The sequence below is a fragment of the Bidens hawaiensis genome, unplaced genomic scaffold (genome assembly GCF_021521415.1).
Source record: "Bidens hawaiensis isolate Kalapana, Puna unplaced genomic scaffold, B.hawaiensis_p1.1 tig00010463_1, whole genome shotgun sequence".
Taxonomy (NCBI): domain Eukaryota; kingdom Viridiplantae; phylum Streptophyta; class Magnoliopsida; order Asterales; family Asteraceae; genus Bidens; species Bidens hawaiensis.
In genome coordinates, this window is record NW_027491797.1 from 330,741 (window position 1) to 355,836 (window position 25,096).

The window sequence follows — 25,096 nt, forward strand, 5'->3', positions numbered from 1 at the left end:
CTGAGGTTTTTGTACGTGAGGCACACTATACTACATAAGTTTTCTATAGGTTTGTAGTCACATTTAGTCAATAAGATTAATATATGGTTGGTTTAATATATAAAGTGCATACATGTAGAACCTAAAAAGCTTTTTATACAACATCCGGATGCACGAAAAATTGCAGTGTATAAAAGGGGCGCGCTCTAAGGTTTGGCCTCGTGCGCGCTTTTTGAAACCACAAAATATATATTGTGATTTTAACTTAAACTTTCGGGTAAAAAGAATGGAATAATAAAATGTTGTTCCCATAGTAATGTAATCTAATATGAAGAAAATTCAGGCGATTATAAGTAAAGTTATAAAAGAAACATGGAAACAAACAAACAGCAGTTGATTATATAATACAGAAGCAAGCAAAGTAAGAACAATTGGTACTACTACTACTAGTTGAACATAATGAACAAACAAACCTAATAATAATAATAATACGAAGAGACTCTGTGTATAATAATATTATGCAAAAGCGCTATCCTATCCTATCGATTGAGTGATGATGATACCTGGGAGTGATCAGTGACAAGGATACAGGATTCAATTTCTGCTTCTGCTGATTCATTCCATTCGATTTGATGATTTGGGGGCGTTATTATTATTATTATTATTATTATCAATGACTCCAATAATGTAGATAAAATTATATTTTATAATTAATTGCAAATTTTGTCTAGGTTTAGACCATTTTTAATTAATCAACTATTCATTTGTTTTTTTTATTTTAGTTTGTAAAATAAATGTTTATTAGACCTTTATGTTAATGATGCTACAATGCAGGGCCGTCTCAAAAAATTCCTTAAAGATTTTGGGCCCAAGGCTAGTAAAAAGTAGGGTATTTAAATATAAACTCAATAATTCCCATATAATTTAAATAATTGTGATAATAGTATACATATATTATAGCAAAATGATTTAATTTAAATACTTAAATGAATCGTGAACCTCATAGCATTTTTGGAAGCAAAGCTCTCAATCAATTCCTTGTAATCCATACTCTCTACTATATCGTTCTCAATTGCAATAACGATTTAAATGACTAATGGTAAAATTATGAGCTAGATAGGCAAACCGTTCGTGTCGATCACATAACAAAAATATGATACAATAAACAAAAATAAAACACAAATAGTTAATTAACATTGGGAAAACAAGTAAATATGTCGAGCAAAGCATGTGTGTTTTGGGACTATGAATGGGGCCGAGTCTTTTTTTTTGTTTAAGAAAACAAAAGGGGCCGAGCCTTTTTTTGTTTAAAATAGACAAGCATTTACAAAAAAAAAAACTGAACCAATGAATGAGAAGACTCAAACCTGCATGTGCAAAACACAAGCTCTTGAAACAAAATACGGTTTTTTCCACTTCACAATTTGTATTTAATTGAACTATTTATTTAAATAAATAACGTATATACATAATATATTTTTTCCTAAATGTGTTGGGCCCTCAAGAAGGAGTGGGCCTTGGGCTGTAGGCCTGTAGCCCACCCGCCCCTCCCTTTAGCCGGCCCTGCTATAAGGGGTGAGCAAGTTAAACGTCATAACCAATAAATATATCATGACCAACATAACTGAACCGATTTTAGCCGATAGGCGATAGGCGATGTAATCAGTGGGTCGGTTTAATGATTTTTATAACAGTCAAATATGACTCGTTTTTTTCTTTTTTGGCCGACCCGTGCATGATCAATAAAAATTAACAAACTTTTTTAAGTGCTGCAAAAATCATGTAAGTTTTGATGGTGTTAATTTCTTTTTTACATTATGTTTTTTTTATGGCAATCTATATTATTTATTCATGCTCTTAAATTACACTACGTAAATATATATAATTGCGTAAATATATATAATTGCTCAGGAGAATTTGAGACCTCTTAATGCTCCTATTCGCATAGAGGCTTTGCCTATACCACTAGGTCGTCAACACCCGTTTTAACTTAAGTGCCATTTATACTTCATTAGTGTTAATTTGTTTTTCCCAATTTATATTTTATAAATAAATAGGTAATTAACATTCACCTACTACAAAGCGATTACAATAAAGTGGCAGACAATTCGATTTATTATATTTCTCTTATGTTTGCTGTTTTTATATATTTTATGTTAAATTTTATAATATAAGCAAATGATTCCATCAGGTGTAACATAAGAGTTAAGACTCCATCAAACATATTTAATATCATAAAAGAATGAACAAAAATTATCATACACATTCTGCATTTCAATAATTTTCTTCTATATGATCATCTCCTTTTTAGCATCAATTATCTATATATGATTTGATTTTAATAGAAAGAGATGCAAAGTTTTAACACTACAAGATCAAAGACAAAACCAAGTGAGTACATGTCTAAATTCATATAGATATGGTGGTTTATACATGAATTTAATCCTATACCAAGAACCTATCAAATTCAATTGGCTGGAAAAATTTCAAAAGAGCATGAGACACTTTGGGTGATATATAAACACCATAATCATACACTAAGTGTGATATGTGACCAACATAAATACATGGACTAAAAATATATCACAAAAGATTTAATAACCAAATTGTTAAAACAGAAACAGAAAATGCAAGAATAAAAACTCTTGGAATTAAGCCCACATTTGGCATTACTATATTAATGTTTTAACATTTAATTTCTATAAAGCAAGATAATTAAATACAAGCACAAATTTCCAATTATCAACACTTTTTAACCTTTTCCTAAGGGTTAATTTTACCTTACATCGTCCTCAATTTATTTCCTCATGTTATTATAGGTGTTTTTCACATCTTAAAAGCTTGGCACCAGCATTTGGGCCCTCACCATTATCAAATACATGTGTGATCCATCCCATAGCCTTTGCAATTTCTTCAAGTTTATAGACGACTGAATTCGCATCACGAATATAAACGTGCCCATTTGGTCGTAATATTCTATTCATCTCGAGCATTATTGTAGAGATATTACACCTGCTCAAGTAAAACCAAAAAAATTCAACCAACAGGTTGATATTGGTTATGTTTTATCTCAAACGGGTCAAATGAATAAAATAAATAAATTAGCCTAAAAGGTCAAACGTGTCAAAACTGGCACATAACGTATATTTAAAACATAAACCTCCTAGATCAATTTTTTCCTAAAATTCGATTATCGATGAAATATTTTATAATCATATTTCTAAAGATGCTTAAAATTTGGACAAAAATTACCAAAAAAGTAAGTTTTGAGCCCAAACTGAACCTAAAACTGAAAATTTGGTTTTTGAGTTTTTGGAACCGTTCAGTTTTGGTTTTTACGGTTTTGGATTTAACAATTGGGCTTGAAAATTTTGGGCAAAAAAATACTTGGCCCAAAATGATGAATTTGATCCTAAATCTTTTGGCCTAAATTTTTTATTAATTAAATATTATACATTCGGACTATAATATTTACGTAACATATTTATTAAATTAATATAAATTACTTCTGAACCAAAATAAAAAATGAAAATGCTTAATCCGGTTCAGTTTGATTTTTATACACGTTAAACCAAAACTGAACTGAAAATTCGGTTTTTACGAAAACATAAAACCAAACTGTCGGTTTTTGGTTGGGTTCAGTCATTTCGGTTCAGCTTTTTTGGATTTTCAGTTACGGATCAGTTTTTCCGGTTTCATGGTCACCCCTAAATATAGGTGGAAGATTAATGTATTGGCATACCAATTATATTAAAATCAACTTTCAAAAAGTGTTTCGGGTCTGGTAACATTAGCAGTCTTGACCCACTTGACTCCATACCCGATATATCTTTCTGGAGTAGTAGGTGAATAATAAGTGAGAAAATAAATAAATAAAATTGTTTATTTTACCTTTTTTGTTCTCTGGAAAAGAGACCGGCTGCATTCAGTATGTCATAGGTTCTAGGATATGTATCAAATGGCTCACACCTGGAAAACCATAAAAGATATATTAATTAAACTTAATATGAAGCTAGTAATCAATTTAATGAACATACTTATTACAAAGATAATTTAAAAATTAAATTAAGTTAAAAAATAAAGAAAAAACAGTAGATCATACCAGTCATGTACAACACCTACAAGCCCACGATCATATATTACAGGCAGAGTATTCGTATCACTAACGGGAACAACGTTCATAACCCAACAATCAACCCCATGATCATGTAACGCTGCTGCAAATCTGTCATTATAGACATGATGTAAATGTAAGATTTCACAAAATTACAAAAGAAGTAGCTAAAAGAAGGTAAGCAAGATACCCTCCATATCTAGCCTGCATGTCCATCACATTTCGTACATTTAACATTTTCCAACGAAAAACATTAACATAACTAAATGTTATTTCTTTCCAATATTTTGACTCAGCCTTGAAGATATCGTTTCTTGATAAGATTGCATCCATTTTTATACTTTGTAGCCTACGTGGCGGATCATGAAGTCGTGCGGGCCATGTTGTAACATTAACTTCATAACCGCTTTTGGGTAAACAAGTGATGCATGACTTCAGTGGGACATACCAAACATCATCAGGGTCATCATTGGTATCGCATAGTGGAGGTTGTACATCTGGATTGCGGGCCCGGTAGCACGTGTTATTTTGAGGCTTGCGCCAGGTGGCGATATATCCTTCTTTTGCTGAGTTCCCAACATATTCGGCTAGTAAGATTCTCCATTTCTGCAGTTGAGTAAACGAACTGAACGCTCAGTGAACCGTTCGACTGGAAGTTCGGTTATGTTCGTTTATTATTAAACGAACGAAAATGAGCGCATGTCTCCTTCGTGAATGTTTGTTTATGTTCGTGAGTTTACGTTTGTTCGTTTATGTATTCATTTAAATTGTTAGGCACATTACAATTTAGTCTCGTTTTATTGATATTTTAGGCCCAACAGATTGATATTGATGTTTACTTTAAATTGGTGTTTACCCAGTTATGTTCTTTTATATTTGTTCAACTATGTTCAGTTATATTCGTTCATTTATGTTAGTGAACAATTGGTTTATACAATTATATTATTAACAAACAAACAAGAAAACCCCGTTTGTTTAACTGTTTGTGTTCATTTGTTTAGTTAAAGTTAAACGAATGAACACAAACATGTCCCATTCGTGTACTTGAAGCTTTATTTTCATATCTTATAGGTTTATTTAGTGTTTAAATAAAAAATTTACCTTTCCACTGTTCTTGAAGCTTATTTTCATGTTTATAAACAGGTTGTGCAGCCCAGACAAAGTAACCACCTGCCCTTAACATCCTATTCACCTCCAGAAGCCAAATCCCATCTTAAACACAAACAAAAAAAAGGTAAAAACCCAATGATTATTAATAATAATAATAGTGAAACAATCACAAATCAGGAAAGCATACCGTCACGAGTCCAATTTATTCTACATCTTGAACAATGTATCAAATCAAATGCTTGACTCGGATATAACAACCGATGTGTTGCAAAAACCGCCACCATGGCAGGTACACCTCGTTCTAGAGCAAATTGAATCTGATTTTCATGAACATCTTTTGGTGCTACTGATAAAGTGGTCACGTTTCGGTCCATAAAAAGGCACCAAAACTTGCTACACCACAACCAACATCCAATGCAACTCGAACATGTCGACCAAAGTCAATATCAGGAACCATCTGCATGCTTGGTCAAAACATGGAGTCAAAGATATGCATACATGAATCATGATTCATAGAACCATAGTTAACTGTTAACTATAATGTGACAATTTTATACCTTGGAAATCTGATCTAAGTACTGATTTGCACCATGGATGAACTGTGTCCCGCCTCCCGGAAATATGAACTTGTCTTTGTTTCTTGATATCCAGTTTTGACCTCCTTTATCTTCAACCAAACGTGTGTGTGGTACATTATCATACCATACCTGTAGTAACATTCAAAACCCTAATTACAAATATGGTTGGTAGTTCATAATTTGTAACGCTAGGATAATGAGAGTCGTGAAACACTTTCAGATCGAAATAATTAGGAGGTTCACCCGAATTTTCCAATCGCATAAATCTCAGAAAACTGACAAGAAGCAAGTATGTGTGTTGTGTGCATAGTTGTCAATAGCAAACAACCTACGTACACGTTACGTAGCGATTGCGATGAAATAGCGGGCGCTGCTTGATGTTTAGCGATAAGGTATTCGAACTTTTTTTAAATGTTTTACATTTAAGTACTCCACCAAGATAGCGATTATAATCAATAAATACCACCAAAATGAAATAATCAATAAATACAACCAAAATAGCTAATAGAACTTAAAAAGTTAAAAAAATGCAGATGGTCGCTATTTTCACACTATCATGTCGTAACCTACCACTATGCTATTCGCTATAGCAGGCGCTATTGACACCTATCATTGTGTGAATTTTCGAGAACTAGAATGCGAGAGAGATTCATAGTTGCAGGGTTAGGGCCCGAAACTGCTTTCAGCAGTTATCCGCTTGAGATCTAAATTGCTTCCCCGCGCCCGTTGGATCCCCCATTGCTCAGGCAATGAGGTTCTAATACTGAAGATCATAATAAACTCAAACAAGTGTGCACCCCGCGCCCCGTGACTTGGACTTGTTTGATTCACATCGGTCAACAAGTAAATCCAATTACATTAAAACATCTAACAAATATGATCCAGTCCAAGCAAATCCAAACAAGAATTATGTAAAATAACTAGCATACCTCATCTCGGCTTCTGGGCCACGGAATATGATCCTTATAATTCTTTGGATTGGGCACCAAACAATCCAACTCTTGAGCTTTTGCAGGGCAATGCCTTTCATAATTCTCCCCCTTATCAGTTGTAGCTAACTTAGAATCCACATTGTCCAAACAAGGTATATACTCTGTCATACTCTCATCACAAACCCTAAATCTCCCAATCTTCTTCCCCCAACTCTCCACAACACTCTCGTTAACCGCATTCTCGAGTAAGCTCGCATCGTAATCCCCGATCACGAAGTCATCCGTCATCGCTCCGGTTCTCTCCACCACATTTTCCGGCTTCGGAGACGGAGGTGAAGGAGAAGGTGTCGTCGGTGTTAGGGTTTGTGATGGTGGTGGCTCTCATGGTGGGATGGCGTACCGGGGAGAGTTTGTTAGTTACCGGTGACGGTGAGCACACGTAGTTAATTAATAATAATAATAATAATAATAATAATAATAATAATAATCAATTTGGGAAATAGAGATAAAAGCTGGTAAGGAATTAATCAGAGTGTAATGATGGGGTTAAGTTTTGGTTGTGGACCCTTTATGTTTACACCCTTCCTTTATTACTTTACTTTCCAATTATTTGCTTCATCATTATTTATTAAGTTTTCTTCTACTAACTTTTTAAACCTCAATCTTCTATATTTCTACGCGAAACCGTAGAAAACTATCCTAACTGAAAAATCCAAATAAAATACATTGCTGAGGGTTTGGTTTTATGTTTTAGTGAAAACTCAACTTATGATTCGGTTTTGGTTTTGCATATAACAAAAACTGAAAATACGAAGCCGAATTTCTAGTTTCTAGATTTTCATTTTTTTTTATTTTGAGTGATTATTAGAATTTAATAAAAACGTTGAGGTCATAAACTCCAGCAAATAAATTTATAAAGGTGAACTTACTATGTTATACAGTCTTAGCCTAATACAATGAGTGGAAGTAAGGTTCGTGTTCACAGGGAATGCGAGTTAACAATTTTATAACTAAGAAAGATTTAAAACAGGTTAATGGTAGTACAACTGACACAAGGCATATTTCATACTTTTAATTTGAGTTACGATCATTAATAATTATGGTGCAATGTTTTTTTCCTGTTAAAAGATTTGTATCAATGCTAAACGTCACGTCGTGCAGACATTTACTCTATCCATGTCTAACTAAGCGCAGTTCGTTAGTTAGAGCCATTTCGTTACCTTAAGCTCACGTCGTTCGGATCTTCACGTGCGAGTTGCATGTGATGAAAGTTTTAACTATCATTTAGTATTCATGTCGTTAGGAATACTAAATCACATTGTATGATTTCTATAAAGAAATTGAATTAATAGACAAACGCAAAACCGCATTATTTATTCCTAAGTTATCAAGATTAAAATCATATTTCATATTTTAATTTTGAAGAGCATCATTAGCATATTAATAAATTGAGCAGGTTCATTAACAAACTAATTTGAATCCTAATAGAGTTTCGGATTTATAGATCAAGAAATTATACAAATGAACCTTTTAAATAATAAAATCACATAATTATATCACCCTCGAATTAAAGTACATAATAGAGCCCTAATGTCAAAACTAATAGATTATTACCCTTTCAAAGCGAAAACAAACTTACAAACTAGAGTTATTCGAGTTATAGAGAGTTCGGGGTGAACGTCGGAATTCCCGAGAAGTGTTAGACCCTCCTCGAGACTCTCAGAACCTCCCTAATAGCTTATTAATTGAAACTAAAAAGAAATTTATGATACATACGATTTGTTATGAAAGTTGGTGGTGATTTTGCTGAAGCTTAAAGCTACAATTTTTAGGTTAAGTTATGAGAGACTTATGGGTCGTAAGTTTCTTTACAACCCATAAAGATAACTTTTTTAGACTCTTGACTTTAACCCCAAATTTTTCGGAATGTTTTTGCCATCGACAATATTTAAGGGCTGTAAGGTGTCTTTACGATTGTTAGGGCACGGAAATTTGACACTGTGGATACGTTATCCTGACATATTTCTGGATCAGTTATCCTTAGAGTGTGTTTCAGATTCTGTCAGGATCAAGGATCCTTAGTACTTGTTATATACTAACGGCTTTTCTCTTTATATATCAATATATTTGATAGGTATAACGGCTGTATGACCAAGTCTGTCTAATCTTTTGCTACAAGACTCCTTCATGCACGTGGTCAAAGATATGGGACGGTTAGTGGAGGAGTTGTGGATTTATAGGAGATTAGTTAGTAGTTATTTTTATATATAAACGAGTTTATGATCAGCTAGGTCACAACTGAACACTTGTACTTCACACATACCAGAGAAATCTCTCCATAGTAGCACACACATACTTAGATTTTGTTGTAATACTGATCATATTCTCAAAACCTTGTATCCTCATTTTGATATTAATAAAATGGTGATAGACGATTTGTCATCACCTGTGGTTTTTGTGCCAGCGATCCGAACAAAATCAAGGGATTTTCCTCGCAACAAATCCTCGTGTTTGTGTTTGCAATCTTTACATAATCGATATTATCATCATAGCACTAAACCTCACCTTACAAATTTGGTTACTTGATCCTTAGCCGATTTTTGACCAAAACAATTTGGCGCCCACCGTGGGGCAATTGGTGTTATAATCCAGAAAATACCCTATCAATATTGAACCTTTCATACCCGTATCACCATCAATGGTCTCTCAATAATCTTCTACTTCATTAACCATGCCTTCATTAGTTTCACTCCCACCGAGATCCTCACTACCTATTCCTCCACTTGCGAGAGCACCAAGGCCTACTGCTGTTGGGAACAAGACACAACTACCAGTATTCCAGAGCTCGAAAACTACTGCTGCCGCCTCGGTGGTTAAACAAACAATGATGTTTTCTATATGTTTTCACAGGTTAAAGCATACATGGAGCAGCCGAACAAGACTAGCCAAAGGATCATTCGGGAGATAGAAGACCTCAAGAGGAATCAGAGTCCAGCAGAGGATCCAACTCCCCTGATGCCTAGGATGTTGGATTTTACCATTCCAGTGTCCTTGGCTCAGCCTATTCAAGGATCATCCATCCTTCAACCAGGATCAATGAGCCAGCAAACTCAGGGATCCTCAGTTTTCCAGCAAAGATCATCTATCCTCCACTCAGGGTCAATGGGTCAGCAGACTCAAGGATCCTCAATATTTCATCAAGGATAATCTTTCCTTCAACCAGGATCCTCTGGGTCGTGTCACCAAGGATCCTATAACTTCCAGCCTCAGGGATCCTTCCCCCAGAATCAAGGATCCTCAGGAATTCTGCATCAGAGGTCTTTGGAGGTCCGTGAAGGAGATATTATCCCCATGCAGACCATCGCATCTGGTGGACCAACTCCTGTAGCACACGCTTCTTACCTTAGCTATAATTTTGAATGCTGACGTTCACGCAACAAAGAGGTAACATGTATGATCCTATATCCTTAGATCCTAATCGTGGTTCAATGCAAGATGCAAGTATCAAGCAAGCTATGGCTAAGGAACTGCATAAACTTAAGGATATGATATCTGTAACATCCCAAATTTCAATAATAATATTTTACATATTTTTTCTTATAATGGAAAAGTTACTTGGGTTAGTAAATAATAATAATAAAGAGAGAAAGATAAGTAGGCTAATTAGATGGATTAATCATGGACTAAAAAGGAAAGATGGGCCTTAGGCCGATGGGCTTAATGGAGTATAAATACCCCCTTAAACCCTAAATCTTTCCATTCTCATCCATCTTATTCTCTCTCTACACCTAAAACACACTCCCAACCTTTCTAATTTCGGCCGCAAGCTAGAACAAGAAACCGAGATCAAAAATCAAGCCTTTCATTGATAAATCTTTGGGATACAAGCTAAATACATGGTCAAGGTTCATAACTAAAGCTAGGCGTAACCTAGAAACATCAAAAGGTATGTTCCCTATGATTAAAGGTTACATTTTTATGAACGATTTTCCATGAAACTTGACCCTAGAGTAGATTGGATCTAGATGTCTTATAAAAATGCAAACTTGGAGATTTAAAATGAACCTAATGGCCTTAGGATAGTATTCGGCTCATAGATGAACCCTAGATCTAGTAAAGAACATTTTATGGCTAAAGGTCCGAGCTTTATGCAAGGACATGGGCTAGATCCCGATGAGGAAGGGTTAACGGATGTAAACAGTTATGACTAATGATTAAAAAAGGGTTAAAAGTTCATGATTTGAACCATTAAACAAGTTAACTGGGCAAGGTGGGAACATAAGATAGAAAAATGAGCTGAGCTGGGGGTTCTCGGCCAAATTTGAGAATCCTTGGTCGAACCTTATGGTTCTCGGTCAAACAGGTAGCCAACAAGGGTTCTCGGCCAGGAAGGTTCTCGGTAATGATGCGTTCTCGGTCAAGAACACATGTTCTCGGCAACCTTGTGTTCTTGGTCAGAGTTCTCGGCCGAAAACACGTGTTCTCGGTTAAGGATGGATTTCGGTCAAGTATGAGAGTTCTCGGTCAACGTAAGAGCTCTCTGTCTTGGGTTCTCGGCCACACAGTTCTCTGTTGGGCCTTGGGCCTGAGTCCAGTTGGGCCTGAATTAACTAAATCCATAAATGATAAGCCCATATCTAATTTAAGATAAACTAGCCCATTGTCATGAACTAAACAAACAAGCACAACTTAGGAAGCCCGTTGGTAAACTAAAATACCAACTTAATTGGTTACACGGTTAAATAACATATATATATATATATATATATATATTTATCAGTTAGCCGGGCTCAGTTAAGGAAGGGAATTACGATAAATGGCGAGCGCAACAGGATCCAGGTGAGTTGTAGCCCCACTTCCTTTTTTAGTTTATACACTTACCTTAAGTGGTAAGTGTATGCCTATTATGATATATGTGTTGATATAAAAGAATGTTTGACGGTACATGAACGATCTTCGGATATTGCATGTACATTCAGGAGTTAGTTAGATGATATGATTGTTTATATATATGTTATATGAAGTATATACGTTATAGAATATAAGTATGAAAGAAACTATGTAAAATATATATAAATGAAAAGGAATTGACGGATATGAAAGAATTGACGGTAAAGGGTGGCAGACCCTAATAATATATGTGAAGAAGGGTGGCAGACCCTAATAATATCTGTGAAGAAGGGTGGCAGACCCTAATAATATCTGTGAAAAAGGGTGGCAGACCCTAATAATTTCTGTGAGGATAGGGCGAAAGACTCTTTAAAACATAAAAGTAAGTATATAAAGAAACATAAAATATGAAGTATGAAAGAAAGAAAGTATAAGAGTAAGAATGAAAATATGTACTTACGTATGTATGAAAGAAAGTAAAGAAGGACAAGTATGTAATATAAGAACGTATTGTATGTTGATTGTATTAACTAGAACTCACTCAGCGTAGCTGGCTTTTAGTATGCACGCATGTGAGTTGGATGAGGAAGCTCGCTTGACGGGAACGCGTGACATTGAATAAGAGGATGGCATCGGAAGACTCAAGTCATGTCATGTTTTAATTACTTAGTTTTTGAAAGACAAGTTGCAATTTAAGACAAGTTATGGATTAATGTGTATGTTTTATGAAAGTTTAATATTCCGCGTATGTTTTTATTAACTCTGATCATTAGAACTAAGTGCATGAGTAAATCCAACGTCCAAATGTGAGGCTCCGGTAACGGGGTCTTGCAAGTTGGTATCAGAGCAAAGTTCGAGAGATTTAAGCATCCTACATGCTTAGACTCGAACAGAGAATGAGATTTAAGTAGGAAAGGAAAGAAGATGCCAGTCCAAGAATGCCATGTGTCGCTCAAGCAAGCTCAGTAAAGGTAAATTATGTGATTGAATAAGGTATGTGAATACTAGGGATAGGATTAATTGATTGCTTTGATTGACTAACTGTTTAAAGTAGAACCAGCACAAATAGACTTATAAAGGGAAGTGTATAGGACATGGATGGTAATGTGATCAGCTAATCACAGCTGGCCACTGTTATTACCTGTTAGCCTTACTATCCTTGTACTAAATGATTCCTTGAGTGATGATGTTTGTGTTTTCCCTTTTTATAATACGATGGCTGGAACGGGAGGAAATGTGGGAGCGGGAGGTCGCACTGGACGACGTGGCAGGCCTCGTCGTGCCCAGCAACCATCGGTTGAGACAACTTCTAACACCAGAGATGAAGCGAGTGCAGTTGGAGAAGGCCCGATCAACAACGAAGGTGTTCAACTGGATCCCGCAATTCAGGCAGCTATTGTTCAAGCTGTAGCCATTTCTGTGAAAAATATTACTCCTGGAGGGTCTGCTGGAAGTCGGGAAAGAACTGCTGGAGGGGCAGGAGGTGAAGGTGGGAGAAATGAGGAAGAAGAGAGGGAGGCCTCGAGTGGGGTTAAGTCTGTGAAAGCCGGTGACAGGAAAAGAGGCCGAGGTGGGTGCAACTATAAGTCCTTCAAATGATGTGACCCGCCGAAGCTGACTGGTTAAGGTGACGCAATCGCTACTCTACAGTGGATAACCGCAATGGATAAAATTATCCGAATCAGCGAGTGTCGTCCTGACCTAGCTGTCGGTTACGCCACCCAATCATTTGGTGATGAGGCGATGTATTGGTGGGAATCGTTTGAGCAGAGGAAGAGCCCTGAGGAAATCAAGGCCTTGAAGTGGGAGGATCTGAAAGAACTAGTTATGAAGAAATTCTGTGCTGACACCGAGGTTGAGAGGGCGGAGATGAAATTCCTGAATTTGAAGGCTGGAATAATGACACATCGTGAGTATACCACCGAGTTCAACCGAATGTCTAGGTTGGTACCTGATATGGTCAACACTGAGGCTAAAAGAATCAAGTGCTATGTGAGGGGATTGCCACAGGAAATCCACATGCTAGTCAGGACGAGTAAACCTGCTACTTTTGACTCTGCGGTCGAACTTGCACAGATGGTTTATGAGGACCTGGCTGCGGATGATGTAGTTGTGGTGGAAGAGAAGAAGGAGAAGAAATGGGTTGTTCCTGCTAAACGACCTGGTACTCAGTTATGGAATTCCAAGGATAAGAAGCCGAAGGTGTGGGAAAATAAGTCATGTAAGACTTGTGGTAAGATGCACGGTGGCGAAAGCAAATGGGGCACCGGTTCTGATGTGTGCCATAAGTGCGGAAAATCTCATGGGGGAAAGTGCAGGCTAGGGTCAAATGCCTGTTACAAATGTGGAAATGTGGGGCATTACGCTTATGAATGCAATGCCGAATCCACATGTTACAAGTGCGGGAAGAAGGGTCATATGGCCAGGGAATGTACTGAAGCGGATAGCGGTGGGAAGAAAGATGCTGAGCCATCAAGGCCGAAGACCAGAGCCTACATGCTGACTCAAGAACAAGCTAAGCAGATTCCAGATGTTGTGATAGGTACGTTTCTAGTAAACGGTATTTCCGCAACGGTATTATTTGATTCGGGTGCTAATAGAAGTTTCATAGCTACATCATTTAGTAAATTAGCTAAAATGAAATGTTTCCAAGTGCATGAAACTTTTATAGTAGAAACCGCTAGTGACACCTCAGTAAAAATAATGAAAATGGTTAAGGACTGTAAGATAGAGTTAGAGGGACATGAGTTCCCTGTTACCCTGTATGTTATGACCTTAGGAGGGTTCGATGTGGTTTTGGGAATGGATTGGCTGTCTGAGTACGAAGCTCAGATAGTGTGTAAGAGTAGGATGATAAGGTTAAAGTCCTTGGATGGTAGTGCGGTGACGGTTTATGGTGATAAGGAAAGTTATGGGCTTAATGTCATTTCAATTATAAAAGCCGAGGGATTGTTAAGGCGAGGGTGCGGTGCTTACCTGGCGTATGTTGTCAACGCTACGGTCGAGACGAAAGAGATGAAAGATGTTCCTATCATGTGCGACTTCCCAGAAGTCTTCCCAGAGGATCTTCCGGGGTTGCCACCGGAGCGAGAGATAGAATTCCAGATAGATTTAGTACCAGGAGCCCAACCCGTCACGAAAGCACCTTACCGTCTAGCGCCGTCCGAGATGAAGGAATTAATGTCCCAACTGCAGGTACTCCTCGATAAGGGTTTCATTAGACCAAGTGTTTCCCCATGGGGTGCACCGGTGTTGTTTGTGAAGAAGAAAGACGGAAGCATGAGAATGTGCATCGATTATCGAGAATTGAATAAGCTTACGGTGAAGAATAGATATCCTTTGCCAAGAATTGATGATCTGTTCGACCAACTGCAAGGTTCTAGTTGGTTCTCACGACTAGATCTCAGATCAGGCTATCATCAACTAAAAGTGAAAGAGGCAGACATCCCTAAGACAATGTTTCACACGCGGTATGGACACTACGAGTTCCTCATAATGTCATTCGGTCTAACGAATGCTCCTGCAGCATTTATGGACATGATGAATAGGGTATGTCGGCCGGTGTTGGATAAATCGGTTATCGTCTTCATAGATGATATATTGATCTATTCAAAGAATGAATCTGATCATGCTGAGCACCTGGGGGAGGTATTGGAGACTCTGAAGAAAGAAAGGTTATATGCTAAGTTTTCAAAATGCGCTTTCTGGTTACGAGAAGTGCAATTTCTAGGTCACGTGATCAATTCTGAAGGAATCACCGTGGACTCAGCTAAGATTGAAGCAATAACAAACTGGAAGACTCCGCAGAATCCGACTGACATACGAAGCTTCTTAGGGTTAGCTGGCTACTATAAGAGATTCATCGAAGGTTTCTCCAAGATAGCCGCACCGTTGACCGGCATGACCCGAAAGACGATAGTATTCACTTGGGGAAAGTTCCAAGAAGAAGCTTTTCAAGAATTAAAGAAAAGACTCACGCAAGCTCCAATCCTTGCTTTACCCGATGGTGACGAGGACCTGGTTGTTTGTACAGATGTTTCGGATCTGGGTTAGGTTGTGTGTTGATGCAACGAGGAAAAGTGATAGCCTATGCGTCTAGACAGTTGAAAGTGCATGAGAGTACTTATCAGACGCATGACTTGGAACTAGTGACAGTTGTGCACGCTCTTAAGATTTGGAGACACTACCTATATGGTACTAAGTGTACCATTTATACAGATCATAAAAGTTTAAAGTACTTCTTCGAGCAGAAAGAGCTGAACATGAGACAGAGAAGATGGTTGGAGTTGATTAAGGATTACGACTGCGATATTAAGTACTATCCTAGTAAAGCTAATGTGGTCGCTGATGCACTAATTCGCAAGAATGAAGAAGTCATTGCAACCGTGAAGTCATACAAGCTAATTATAAATTCAAGTCTTTTTGAAGAAATCATCAAAGTATAGTAAGAGGTGTTAGTAAACGAAGGGTTAGTAAAGAAGGAGAGAGTTTACGGCCAGCAAGATGAGTTAAAGGGAAACATTCATGGTGCTAAGAATAGATTTGACCGTATGTGGATTCCACGTCATGGTGATCTTAGAGGTCGAATCTTGGATGAAGCTCATAAATCAAGAAACTCGATTCATCCTAGAGCTACAAAGATGTATCAAGATTTGAAAAGAGATTACTGGTGGCCAGGGATGAAGAATGATGTGGTGGATTATGTTAGTAAGTGCTTAACTTGTTTACAAGTCAAAGTCGAACATCAGAAGCCTTATGGGAAAATGCAACCGCTTGAGATACCTGAGTGGAAATGGGAACACATCACCATGGATTTCATAACTAAGCTACCTCGTACAGCTAAGAACCATGATACCATCTGGGTGATTGTGGACCGTTTGACCAAGAGTGCTCACTTTCTGCCTTTACGAGAGGCTATCTCGTCAGAAACGTTAGCAAGCTTGCTCATAAAAGAGGTTGTGTCTAAGCACGGTGTACCGTTGTCCATTGTGTCAGATAGAGATAGACGGTTTACTTCGAGGTTTTGGAAGAAGTTCCATGAAGCTGTGGGAACGAGATTAAACATCAGTACGGCGTATCATTCTCAAACCGATGGGCAGTCCGAAAGGACGATCCAAACCCTTGAGGATATGCTACGTGCTTGTGTTTTAGATTTTGGTGGAAGTTGGGATGATCATCTGCATCTAGCAGAGTTCTCCTATAACAATAGTTACCATTCAAGTATTGGTATGCCACCGTTTGAAATGCTTTATGGTAGATGATGTAGAACCCCGGTTTGTTGGGGAAAGATTGGACAGAAAGAAATGGGAAGTTTGGAGGTTGTTCAAGAAACGTCTTCAAAGTTCGATCAGATTAAGGCTAGAATGAAAGCTGCTTAAGACAGACAGAAGTCGTATGCTGATAAGCGGCGACGACTAATAGTGTTTAACGTTGGTGACAATGTGATGCTCATGGTATTGCCCTGGAAAGGAATCATTCGATTCAGAAAGAGGGGAAAGTTGAGCCCAAGGTACATTGGACCGTTTAATATTTTAGATCGTATGGGTGAAGTAGCTTATAAGCTGGAATTGCCCGAAGAGCTAGAAGGAATTCATTCAACCTTCCGTGTTTCTCATCTGAGAAAATGCCTAGCTGATGACACGTCACACGTGCCATTGATGGACATTGAGGTTGATGAACAGTTGAACTACATTGAGCAACTGATAGAGATTGTCGATCGCAAGGAGAAGCAACTTCGTCATAAGATTATACCCTTAGTAAAGGTGATATAGAAGCACCGCAAGGGATCAGATGCTACTTGGGAAGCTGAGGATGAGATGCACAAGTTTTACCCTAATTTGTTTATGTAATAGTTAGGTTTCGGGGAAGAAACCTCTTTAAGGAGGGAAGACTTGTAACATCCCAAATTTCAATAATAATATTTTACATATTATTTCTTATAATGGAAAAGTTACTTGGGTTAGTATATAATAATAATAAAGAGAGAAAGATAAGTAGGCTAATTAGATGGATTAATCATGGACAAAAAAGGAAAGATGGGACTTAGGTCCATGGGCTTAAGGGCATATAATTACCCCCTTAAACCCTAAATCTTTCCATTCTCATCCATTTTATTCTCTCTCTACACCTAAAACACACTCCCAACCTTTCCAATTTCGGCCGCAAGCTAGAACAAGAAATCGAGATCAAAAATCAAGCCTTTCATTGATAGATCTTTGGGATACAAGCTAAATACAAGGTCAAGGTTCATAACTAAAGCTAGGCGTAAACTAGAAACGTCAAAAGGTATGTTCCCTATGATTAAAGGTTACATTTTTATGAACGATTTTCCATGAAACTTGACCCTAGAGTAGATTGGATCTAGATGTCTTATAAAAATGCAAACTTGGAGATTTGAAATGAACCTAATGGCCTTAGGATAGTATTCGGCTCATAGATGAACCCTAGATCTAGTAAAGAACATTTTATGGCTAAAGGTCCGAGCTTTATGCAAGGACATGGGCTAGATCCCGATGAGGAAGGTTAACGGATGTAAACAGTTATGACTAATGATTAAAAAAGGGTTAAAAGTTCATGATTTGAACCATTAAACAAGTTAACTGGGCAAGGTGGGAACATAAGATAGAAAAATGAGCTGAGCTGGGGGTTCTCGGCCAAATTTGAGAATCCTTGGTCGAACCTTATGGTTCTCGGTCAAACAGGTAGCCAACAAGGGTTCTCGGCCAGGAAGGTTCTCGGTAATGATGCGTTCTCGGTCAAGAACACATGTTCTCGGCAACCTTGTGTTCTTGGTCAGAGTTCTCGGCCGAAAACACGTGTTCTCGGTTAAGGATGGATTTCGGTCAAGTATGAGAGTTCTCGGTCAACGTAAGAGCTCTCTGTCTTGGGTTCTCGGCCACACAGTTCTCTGTTGGGCCTTGGGCCTGAGTCCAGTTGGGCCTGAATTAACTAAATCCATAAATGATAAGCCCATATCTAATTTAAGATAAACTAGCCCATTGTCATGAACTAAACAAACAAGCACAACTTAGGAAGCCCGTTGGTAAACTAAAATACCAACTTAATTGGTTACACGGTTAAATAACATATATATATATATATATATATATTTATCAGTTAACCGGGCTCAGTTAAGGAAGGGAATTACGATAAATGGCGAGCGCAACAGGATCCAGGTGAGTTGTAGCCCCACTTCCTATTTTAGTTTATACACTTACCTTAAGTGGTAAGTGTATGCCTATTATGATATATGTGTTGATATAAAAGAATGTTTGACGGTACATGAACGATCTTCGGATATTGCATGTACTGTCAGGAGTTACTTAGATGATATGATTGTTTATATATATGTTGTTTGAAGTATGTACGTTATAAAATATAAATATGAAAGAAACTATGTAAAATATATATAAATGAAAAGGAATTGACGGATATGAAAGAATTGACGGTAAAGGGTGGCAGACCCTAATAATATCTGTGAAGAAGGGTGGCAGACCCTAATAATATCTGTGAAGAAGGGTGGCAGACCCTAATAATATCTGTGACAAAGGGTGGCAGACCCGAATAATTTCTGTGAGGATAGGCGAAAGGCTCTTTAAAACATAAAAGTAAGTAAATAAAGAAAGATAAAATATGAAGTATGAAAGAAAGAAAGTATAAGAGTAAGAATGAAAATATATACTTACGTATGTATGAAAGAAAGTAAAGAGGGACAAGTATGTAATATAAGAACGTATTGTATGTTGATTGTATTAACTAGAACTCACTCAACGTAGCTGTCTTTTAGTATGCACGCAGGTGAGTATGATGAGGCAGCTCGCTTGAGGGGAACGCGTGGCATTGAATAAGAGGCTGGCATCGGAAGACTCAAGTCATGTCATATTTTAATTACTTAGTTTTTGAAATACAAGTTGTTATTTAAGACAAGTTATGGATTAATGTGTACGTTTTATGATAGTTTAATATTCTGCGTATGTTTTTATTAACTCTGATCATTAGAACTAAGTGCATGAGTAAATCCAACGTCCAAATGTGAGGCTCCGGTAACGGGGTCTTACAATATCCAGCGTACCAGGGGTGATCCGTCCAATCCCTGAGATACCAGAAGGAAGCCACAAGTTGTCCAGATTTTCTCCACCAATCTCTAACGCAGGATCCCGAAACTCTTTCAAACCCCCAACATGAAAGTGTATGATGGGACCATTGATCCTGAAGAGCATGTAGCTGATCATTCCAATTCCTGAGAGGCTCAAGGAGGCTTGTCTGTGCAAGGGTTTTGGATCCACACTAAAAGGATATGCTTTAAAATGGCTGCTAAGTCTTATTCCTTTTCTGTTACTTCTTTTCATATTTACTTAACTTGTTCAACAACCAATTTTCTTGCAGTAGGAAATTTGAGAAGTTAACTAGTGACTTATATAGAGTTGTCCAACCCAATGATGAATCCCTTAGGGATTTTGTCATGAGGTTTGGCAAGGAGGCCCTAGAGACCCCTAATCTTGATAGGGCTACGGCTGTGGAAGCCTTCAATATGGGGCTAAATAGGGGCTCCCCCTTTTATGACGATCTTGTGATGACTCCTTGCAGGACTTTAGGTGAAGTAAGGAACATGGCACTTAGATTCATACAGCTGGAGGATGACAAAAGGATCCAAGAACGGTTAGGGGCTCAAACGAAGCAAGAATCTCCTGACAAGAAACAAGGATCCTCGTTCAGAAACAACAACTCGAAGCCTTACTCCAAATTCAACAACCAAAACGTCCGAGCAATTGAAGAAGGAGATGATGATGAAGATTACCCAAGCATCTCAGAGTATTGCTTCTCTGTGGATACTCATGGGTTGATTTATGCCATGAAGGATCTAGGAGAGAAAGCAAGGTGGCCTCGAAAGAACGAGAAGTCAACGACCTTCAGAGACAAATCCAAATGGTGTGCATTCCATGAGGATTTTGGCCATGACGGATGACCGCTTGGTTTAAGGAGGAAAATTGGATACCCCCTAAGAAAAGGCCACTTAAGGAACTCTTGGGAAGAAAAAGTCAAGGATCTAGGATCCTGAAGAGGTCCCTCAAAAAGCGACTCCGCCCCCACCAGATGCACAAGTGATCAACTTCATCTCCGGTGGCTCAGATATATGTGGCACTTCTTTCTCTTCGGAAAAAAGGCACGCCAATGTAACCAAGCTGGAGAACGGGGAACGACCAGTCATATCCACAAATTTGACGACTAACAAAAGAATTTTCTTTGATGAAGAATATAAGACAAGCATCCAGGATCCTCACCACGATGGTTTGATTGTAACTTTGTTTATTGCTAACCATTATGTACGTATGATCCTAGACGATGGTGGAAGTTCGGTTAACATCATCCAACATGACGTACTCCAGAAAATGAATATCCCATACTCGGAGATCATCTCGAGAACATCGGTGCTAGTTGGTTTCAGTGGCGAAACCAAGAAAACATTGGGGGACATCAGACTCCCAATATACATCAAAGGGTTAAACTCTTACAAAAAATTATGTGTTATTGATAATCTATCTTGTTGAAATGTTATTCTGGGCAGGCCTTGGCTACATGGAATGAAGGCTGTAGCCTCTACTTACCATCAATGCATCAAACTGCCGACTAGTAGTAAGGATAGATGGTGACCAAGTCGAAGCCAAGAATTATTATTCTTCATCCATGAAGCCAACAGCTAAACAGACGATAACATTGATGTGTGAAAAAAACTTATATAATATTAAAAACCAAGTTTTACCGAATTCACCTAAAAAACACACAATCGGCAAGTGTACCGGTCGCAATGTAGTTAGCAAGTAAGAACAGATATTGAACCTAGGATACTATGGGTAAACTCTTATTATTAAACCTAAAAGATTACTAACCTAGACTTTTCTTTTAAATCGAATTTTTTTATATTACTTAAACTAATAATACTTAACTAATTAAAAATTAACTAAAAATAAAACTTTATAAAAATTGGGTTTTAAAACAAGTATGAGAAACGACTACCTAGGTAATGCTACTCATAATTAAATACAAAACAAAAGTAATATATATATATTATTGTTCATTGAAAAGACATAAAAGAAAACAAAAATACTTTACTTGCTCGTCTCTTTCTCTCTTTGATTCTGGATTTCACCAGTAGCTCTCCACCTACAAAAATAATGATAATATATATTCTTTCTTCCGTTGACTTGTCTGCGCACAGTAGACGCCAAACTCAATGATTGTAGTAATTGGAGCATTGTTAACGTGGAATTTTATCTTTTATTAAGCATGTGAACATGAAACTCCATAAAATATGTGGCCATTTATTCCACCAATTATTACTTTGATGTCATTGTGGTCTTAAGTTTAGCATAAATGCTTTAATTTAGCTCGTTTAAAAATTTAACCTTTAAAATCCAATTATGAGTGTTAGGGCAAATAATTCTGACACTGAGGATATGTTATTCTTGCTGACATATCTGGATCAATTATCCTTTTGAAGGGCTCCGGAGCTGTGACAGGATCAAGGATTCTCAGCAGTTGGTATTATTAACAATTGTTTCATGTGTGTAGGTTATTATTTGATGAAGGTAACGGCTCTAAGACTCAGTCCACCGCCTAATTCTCTACTTGGACTTCTCAATCACGTGGTCAAATGCATGAAGGAAGAGAGTGGAGAAGATGGCGGATTAGTAGGAAATAGTTGTTATTTTCTTTTATTATTTAAATTGAGTTAAGATCAATGCTAGGACACACAAGAATACTCGCATACTCTAGCTGATAGTTTTCTGAGAACACACACTTAGTCTCATTGTATTCATTGATCTATAACTCCATCCGTTGTAACCTTTTTTGATATTAATAAAGTGGTGATCGATGAGTTGTCATCACCCGGGGTTTTTTTTCCTTTGATCTAAATAAGATCAACAGGTTTTTCCTCGCAACAAATCGCGGTGTTCATCTCAATTTCATTCATACTACCGTTATTGTCATTCTAGCACTAAACCTCACATAACAAATTTGGATACATTATCCTTAGCATATTTTTGTCCAAAACAATTTGGCGCCCACCGTAGGGCAATTGGTGCTATAATCCTTATTATTCCTATCAATTCTCAAATTTTCATACCCATATCACTTTCAATGGCCTCTCAATCAACCTCTACTTCATCAACCGTGCCGTCTTTGGTTCCTCTCTGATTAAGAACCTTGTCGCCGATGCCTATGCCAATCACGGGAGCACCACGAGCTACTGCTGCTGGGAACAAGACACAACTGCCAGTCTTCCAGAGCTCGAAAACCACTGCTGCCGCTCCGGTGGTTAGTACTAACAGTGATGTTTCCTCTATGTTTTCGCCGGTTAAGGCTTACATGGAGTAGCAGAACAAGACTAACCAGAGGATCATTCGGGAGATAGAAGATCTCAAGAGGACTAAGAGGCCAGCAGAGGACCAGACTCCTCTAGCGCCTTGGATGCTGGATTTCACTACTCCAGGATCCTTGGCTCAACATGCGCAAGGATCATCTATCCTTCAACCGGGGTCCATGGGTCAACTAGCTCAAGGATCCTCAACTTTCCAGCAAGGATCATCCATCCTTCAACCAGGGTCCATGGGTCAACTAGCTCAAGGATCCTTAACTTTCCATCAAGGATTATCCATCCTTCAACCGGGGTCCATGGGTCAACTAGCTCAAGGATCCTCAACTTTCCAGCAAGGATCATCCATCCTTCAACCGGGGTCCATGGGTCAACTAGCTCAAGGATCCTCAACTTTCCAGCAAGGATTATCCATCCTTCAACCGGGGTCCATGGGTCAAATAGCTCAAGGATCCTCAACTTTCCAGCAAGGATCATCCATCCTTCAACCGGGGTCCATGGGTCAACTAGCTCAAGGATCCTCAACTTTCCAGCAAGGATCATCCATCCTTCAACCAGGATCCTCCAGATTGTATCTTCAAGGATCCTTCAACTCTCAACCATTAGGATCCTTCATCCCCAATCAAAGATCCTTCTTCCAGGATCAAGGATCCTTAGGGCTTCATTATCAAAGGTCCTCCAAGGTCCATGAAGGAGATATAATCCCCATGCAGACCATCACTTCCGGTGGACCAACTCATGTAGCAGACGCTTCTTATCTCAGCCATTCTTCTGGAATGCCAACCATTACGCAACTAAGAGGAACTCATATGATCCTATATCCTTAAATGCTAACCGTGGTTCCATGCAGGATGCAGGTATCAACCAAGCTATGGCCAAGGAACTGCAGAAACTTAAGGATATGATATCCAGCGTACCCGGGGTGATACATCCAATCCCCGAGATACCAGAAGGAAGTCACAAGTTATCCAGATTTGCTCCACCTATCTGTGATGCTGAAATCCCAAAGCGATTCCAGACCCCCAATATGAAGACTTATGATGGGACCACAGATCCTGAGGAGCACGTTGCATAATATAGGAAGCGTATGGAGATCAATCCAATCCCTGAGAGGCTCAAGGAGGCTTGTCTGTGCAAGGGCTTCGGATCCACACTGACAGGATATGCGTTAAAATGGCTGCTAAGTCTTCCTCCCTTTTCAGTTACTTCTTTCTCACACTTAGTTAACTTGTTCAACAGTCAGTTTTCCTGTAGTAGAAAATTTGAGAAGTTAACTAGTGATTTATACCGAGTTATCCAACATAGTGATGAATCCCTTAGGAATTTTGTTACGAGGTTCGGCAGGGAAGCTCTGGAAATCCCTAATCTTGACATGGCTACTGCTGTTGAAGCATTCAAGATGGGACTTCAGAGGGGCTCCCCCTTTTATGATGATCTTGTGATGACTCCTTGCAGGTCTTTAGATGAGTAAGGAACAGAGCACTGAGGTTCATACGGCTGGAAGATGAAAAAAGGATCCAAGAACGGTTAGGGGCTCAAATGAAGAAAGAATTCCCTGACAAGAATAAAGGATCCTCATACAGAAACAACAATTCGAAGCCATACTCCAAATTCAACAATCAAAACGTTCGAGTTGTTGAAGAAGAGGATGATGATTAGGATTACCCCAGCATCTCAGAATATTGCTTCTCCGTAGATACCCATGGCTTAATTTGTGCCATGAAGGATCTAGGGGAGAAGGCAAGGTGGCCCCAAAAGAACGAGAAGTCAACCACCTTCAGAGACAAGTCCAAATGGTGTGCCTTCCACGAAGATTTTGGCCACATGACGGACGATTGCATCGGTTTAAGGAGGGAAATTGGATACCTCCTGAGCAAGGGCCACTTTAAAGAGATCTTGGGAAGGAAAAAGTCCAGGATCGAGGATACTAAAGAGGTTCCTCAAAAGGCAACACCGCCCCCACCAGATGCTCAAGTGATCAACTTCATCTCCGGAGGATCAGGCATATGTGGAACTTCTTTCTTAGCCGCTAAGAGGCTGGCTAAGGAGACCAAGTTAGATAACGGGGAACAACCGGTTATATCCACCACCTTGACAACAGACAAAAGGATCTTCTTTG

General features: G+C 38.3%; 1 pseudogene across 1 annotated transcript; it reads right to left on the reverse strand.

Moving 5' to 3' along the window:
* Positions 1-2,693: 2,693 nt before the first annotated feature.
* Positions 2,694-7,891, reverse strand: LOC143535294 (putative methyltransferase PMT10; annotated as a pseudogene). The gene is made up of 9 exons (XR_013135687.1): positions 7,883-7,891; positions 6,711-7,091; positions 5,761-5,910; positions 5,391-5,660; positions 5,195-5,305; positions 4,284-4,699; positions 4,082-4,204; positions 3,871-3,948; positions 2,694-2,991 (listed from the first exon to the last, which is right to left on the reverse strand). The product of XR_013135687.1 is annotated as a putative methyltransferase PMT10 (transcript).
* Between the last annotated feature and the right edge of the window lie 17,205 nt (positions 7,892-25,096).